This window comes from Meles meles, chromosome 7 (assembly GCF_922984935.1).
Source record: "Meles meles chromosome 7, mMelMel3.1 paternal haplotype, whole genome shotgun sequence".
NCBI classification, from domain to species: domain Eukaryota; kingdom Metazoa; phylum Chordata; class Mammalia; order Carnivora; family Mustelidae; genus Meles; species Meles meles.
The window spans coordinates 48,747,672-48,753,671 of NC_060072.1; the positions used below are offsets into that span (position 1 = coordinate 48,747,672).

General features: G+C 42.3%; 1 protein-coding gene across 2 annotated transcripts in view; it reads right to left on the reverse strand.

Annotated features, from left to right (window-relative positions):
- The window catches only part of RAP1B (RAP1B, member of RAS oncogene family), a 47,604-nt gene extending 42,646 nt beyond the window's left edge, over nt 1-4,958 (reverse strand). Inside the window, exon 1 of one of the 2 annotated variants that reach the window (XM_046011279.1) lies at nt 4,788-4,958. The gene's annotated coding sequence lies outside the window, so the exon portion shown is untranslated. The remainder of the gene's footprint in view (nt 1-4,787) is intronic. The other variant, XM_046011278.1, reaches the window with a different exon arrangement.
- Nucleotides 4,959-6,000: the final 1,042 nt, after the last annotated feature.

The window sequence follows — 6,000 nt, forward strand, 5'->3', positions numbered from 1 at the left end:
TCCTGAAGTCCCAGGTCCCTCCATGCTCAGCGGGGAGTCTGCTTCTCCCTCTTACCCTCCACCCTCCCTCCTCTCATGCTCCCTCTCTCACCCTCTCTCTCAAATAAATAAATAAAATCTTAAAAAAAAAAATCTTTATTGAGTCTACTTATACAACAGTTAAAAATATTCAATTCCTCACCGCTGGAAAGATTACCTAGCAAATTATCTCATGAGATCAGAATCTGGTTTAAATTTAAATGGTCTCATTGGTTATATGCATAAAATATATGAAGTATATAAAGCAGCTTAACTATAAAATTATAATATAGCATAACTACAAGGGTAAGCTTTAGAAACCAGCTCAATGTAAAATCCAAAATCAGAACATTAGAGAATTATTCTCTATGGTTAGAGAGACTAGGATTCTTAATTTAAAAGTGAACATATTTCTAGTACTCAAGTACCTCAAATACCATCAATTTTAATTATAGTTATATTCCAGAATATTGTTCTGTACAATAAAAACCAGATGGAAATTCTTCAGTTCATGTTGCAGCTATTTTTTCTTTTGATAAGTAATTTAAATATTATTTAAAACATGGGTGTATTTCCCTAAATGTTCATTTTTTTCTTTTGTAAGTTTTAAGGCTCTTTGGAAACAGTTTAAAAATTCTTGATCCTCTATTAATGCTGAGCAAAAATTCTTTCTAAATTGCTACTGAAGTAATAATCAGGTGCTGTATACCCTTAATTTGACTAACACTAGGAATAAACACACCAGTGTTAGGAATGAAATAGTGGTATTTCTTTTTGTTTGTGCAACATTTTAAAAAGTGGTTTTTAATTTTTTAAAGGCAGCACAGAAGTTCCTCATAACCTTTCTTCTTATAAAATAGAAATTCTATGACTAAAGGGATTGGTTTTAGCATCCAGAGTTCAACTAGGCTCAAAGTACAACAGATTATATATATATATATATAAATTTATATTTATAAATTTATAATATATAAATTTATATATAATATATAAATTTATATAAAATTTAATTTATATATTATATATAAATATATATATAAAATTTGTGATTTTATAGCAAGCCAGTCTTTCTTGCAAACGGATAAATTAATTCTATTCTTTGTAGCTACTGCTTCCAATGTATTCAAGAGATTTCCAAAGAATTAATAAATTAAAGACCGTCCTCAAATGGTAATTAGTACCTTTGGATACTATTGCAAAATATCTAAGAACACTGAAAAATATTAGGTTTTCACCATATGGTACAGCGTTACACATGGTACAGTGTTTCAGCACATGGTACAGTACTCCTGTTTAATGAAAAATTTGTCCAGTGTTACAATGAATCATTGCATCAGCCAAAATGTCTGTTCTTAACTTTTTCTACAAGAAATTCAACTTGAAAAGGCTAATAGTAAAAACTTCACCCTAATCTCTAAGACTAAGGAATCCTCAAAAATGACAAGAGGGGAAAAATAATCAAGGCATTTATTTAATCACAACCTTATGTGGACTTACAAAGTTTAAGATCTTATCAAAGTTTTTCTATAGACATGTGACATCACTGCCACAACAACAAAAAAGCACTTTTGACTATTTAGTTCATTAATACTAAACTATTCCTAGTATGTCATATATAGAAAGTACAGATCAATACCCACTCTCTTTATCAATACACACACAGGAGCACATTACAGATAAGTCTAGGAAAATGACGCATGCCTATCAGTGAGATCTTGGTATTCAATAATAAAATTGCTTATTTAAAATCACACATTTGGGAAAAAAATAAACAACTGCATAAAATCGCCAAATTTTCTTTGTAGTGAGACCCAGTTTCACTGATTAATTTTACCCCTTAACATATATTCATCAAGTACCTACTACAAAAGTCAAAATTGAACATAAGCAATTTCTTTTTTTTTTTTTTTTTTAAAGATTTTTATTTATTTGACAGACAGAGATCACAAGCAGGCAGAGAGGCAGGCAGAGAGAAAGGGGGAAGGAGGCCGATGTGGGGCTCGATCCCAGGACCCTGGGATCATGACCTGAACCGAAGGCAGAGGCTTAACCCACTGAGCCACCCAGGTGCCCCGAACAAGAGCAATTTCTTATCCAAATCTTAGACTTTATGTTTAAAACAACACGTATAGTAAGTTACCGTGTTACCGACCTCTGGAAAGACCTTCTACTAGTCTTGAATTACACTAGAAAATGCACTTAATATGATATTTATGTACATGATCAAAGTTTTATGATTAATTCTTTATTACATCTCAACAGATGCTCCTTACATGATGACTCTTTACCATGGGGGTTCACTTTCCTTTTATATGGCTAAGAGAAAATACTGGAATTCTATATTGGAAATCTAGTAAGGATTGTTTTGAGGATAAAATGAAAATCAATTTGTAAAGTTAAAAGGATTCCAAGCCAATGTGGAAATGTTTCTTTTTGAAGGAAGACAAAGTTCTCTTCAAATAATAGTCTCATATGTTCACTACAGTTAATTCTTAAGTCTAAACGCTTGCTATCTGCACAGACAAGGCTCTAGGAACTAAGAATACAATGGGGAGTATAATGGTCCCTACCCTCACTGCGCTTACATTTAACAAACTGGTTATTATCTACGTGCAATGTACCATGCCAGTGCTTTGGGGCATTCAAAGATGACATCCTGTCCTCGGACTTTACAACTCAGTGAACTAGATAACAAAAATCATATGAATAATGATGACAGAACAGTAACAGAATGTTGGAAGTGACAGGTGTCTAGAAAGAGACGGCTTTTCACGGAGTGAAGCCGGGGGTGTTACGGGGAGAACGCAAAAGACAGAGTAATTGTTTTCAAGCCCTCTATTGCATTTTTAAAAATTAAGCCAGTTTATTACTGGCTTCTTCCGTTGTATTCCGCTATCTGCACATTAAAACTAAATAGGCTACAGGCATTTTAAAGATTTACTTTGTGGCTTACTCAGAGAGGCAACCTCACAATTTACTGAGAATTCCAAAAAAGAAAATCCAAGTGAAAACACTGTGTCATGCAGAGTTTAAAAGCAGGAAGGGCTCAAATAAGAACATTATTCAGGGCTCTGTGTCCTTAAAGTTATTTAACCTCCTTGAGTATCAATTTCCTCTCCTAAAACCTGAGACTGTGGTTCTTCCACACTATTTGACTAAGATACTAACATTCTGTATATGACTGTTATCCTGCAAAAATTAATTCACTATAAAGAAAGATATTCTATTTCCTCCTCCTGGTTCTCTATTACATACTGTCCTAAAAGTCAGCAAGGCCACTAACAAATCTTATCTTTTCTAGGCCTCAGTTTCCTCCTCCATAAAATGAGAGGGTGGGACTGGATGACCTAAATAGTCCCTTCCGGGCCTTAAAAAGTCCCATGACTCCATTATGACTCAAATACTATTCAAAAGTCAGCTTTTAGGAGTTTGAAGTTAAATGAACGTCCTCCTCTTTTACAGTTACTTCTTGCTAAAATAAGGTTTTGTTGAGCAAGTCTAAAAAGCATTGTAATTACAAAAAAGAGAGTCAAAAATTTGCGAGTTAGAAGCTTTTCGGTGTAAGCACTCGATATATATCAGATGCTACCAGTAAAACGAAAATCCAGTTAGACTGAATTAATCATCCAGTTAGACTGAATTAATCTTAAAATATTAAAATCACAATGTTCATTTAGTGTCAACTTTCTACCCCGTTAAAAATGTAATTTCCCGTTACTGTAATACAGAACTGCGTACGTTCCTTCCAAACGTTTTGCACGGCAAAAATGTTTTGCTAAACTTATTGGGGGAGGGGGGGCGAAGGGGAAGCAAATCTTGTGCTTAAACTCGCAAGGATGATCTTTTCTCCAAAAGTCATCAGTTCTTTTTAGAAGAAAAATCCAAATAGCCTGGTTAATTTGGGGTAGTTTTAAATAAAACTCATGGTGCTGACAGTTTTAGGATTAGACACATCGAGACGGCGAAAAAGAGAAGACGACAAACTTCCTGGATTTTGTCTCCCTCTGTAAAAGAAAAGAGATTTCCTCTTGCTGACGAAGGGAAAGGCCCCTTTAACAGTTTTTCCCTACGCGGTGGTTGCTGCCAGACTAGGTGGGGCTCCCTCCGCTGCCTTCCTCCTGCCACTTCCCGCAACAAATGGAGCAAACCAGTCCCGTTTCAGGCAAACTTTTTCCCTGTCAGGCGGGAGCCTGCAGGGCGCCGGGGAGTGGTTTCCCCCGAACGCTCCTCGCCCTGGCTCGGGGCTGGGGGAAGCTGCGTCTTCTCAAAGGACAACTTTCTGGTTTCCGTTCTAACTTCCACCTACACCCAGGAGGGCACCGGGGTGGCCAGAGAGGGGGCTCCGGGGCGGCGGACGAGTGCTCCGGGGAGCCGGAGGGGGACGGAAGGTAGCGAGAGAAGCTGCGGCGGCCGCGGGCAGGAGGGAGAGAGCGGGTGTGCGTGGGGGGCGGGGGGGTCCTCGGGCTCTCACTTCCTCCGCCATATTTCAGACATTTGACCCCTTCCGCAAAGCGCGCCGTTCCCCCGCGGCGGTGGAGGCGGCGGCTCGTCCCCGCCGACCCGGGAGACAGCGCGCTCGCCGGCCGGGCGCCGGGCCCTCCACCACCTGCCGCGCGCCGTGAAGCCGTCGCCGCCGCCGCCAGGGTCCCTTGACCGCCGCGCGCGCCCCGCCCGGCCCGCGCCGCACCCCACCCGCTCCCCTCAGCCGGCGCCCGGCCCCCGCCCCGCGCGGCCGCCGTCGCCGCTCCCCTCAGCGGCCACGCACGCACTCTGCAAACCTCTCACGCTGTCACCGGGTCCCCGCCGCCCGCGTCGCCCCGCGCCTCGCGCTCCCTCCGGGTCGCTGCTCCCGGCGCCACGGCGGTCCTGCCGCTGTCGCCGCCGCCGCCGCTCCGGCTGGTTTACACGCCTGACTCTGGGCGAGGTTTGGCGGTGTCGCCTTGACGTCAGGCGTTCAGCCTCGCTCTCGCTTCCGTCCGCGGGCGGGGCGCGCGGGCGCGCGGCCGGGGAAGGGGCGGGGCCGCGGGGCGGAGCGAGGGGAGTCGAGGGGCGGGGCCTTCCGCGCCGCCGCAGCCCAGGCCGGACACACGCGGCCCTTTTCGCGGCTAGTTCTGGGCGGTGTTTCTCTCCCACCTCTAGTTCCCCCTCAGCTTCTCCTGGGCCACCAGGCTCGGGACAGATGCGCCTGTCGACTTCCCTGACCTCAGCGGGTTACAGTGATGCGAAGGGTTTAAAAGCCCTCCGAAACTTAAAAGGTGCCTGTAATGAAACTAGTAATTCACTCGCCAACGCCACTCGCGTATTCCTTTGTGATGGGAAAAGTGGCTGGGGAAGTAACCGAGAGCGTACAGTTTCCACACACCTAGATCTCACACCAAGGAAGCCGGGCCAGGGACCTTCTATAGCTGAGGGTAATCATGGGTGGGGGCCAAATTGGGCAAGGTCCTTTTCATTCTTGAAAGGATTTTTCTCCTGACAAGTATTTCATACACTGGTGTCTTAACCTTGGTGAACTCTTTCCAAATTACCGTTCCAAACTCGGTTAACAAATCGATGATCCCAAACAACTTGGTACTCTGCCTAAATCAACTATTTGTAGAAATAAAATAAATTGCATATTTAAATACACGAGTCGGGCACTTTAAAGGGTTACTCGTAGGTAGGTTTATGGTGAAACTGCTGGGCAGCAGAAAATACCTTCTGTTCCAAAAATGCCTTCTTCCAAAAACGGCCGAAACTTAACGAAGGAACTCACATTATTAGAGAGAAGACTGAAATACATCTACCCTTGGTACAAAACATCAGCTCTTTTATGAAACAAAGTTTTGATGAAAGAAGAGATTCAAAGAAAATGCAAAATGCAGAGGAATGTTGGGGTCGGGAAGTAATTGAAAACTAACTTTTGCTTAGTTCAGCTTAACTTTATTCTTGAAATACATTTTGGCGAACTTTGAAGAACTTGGAAGATTAATAAAAAAGTAT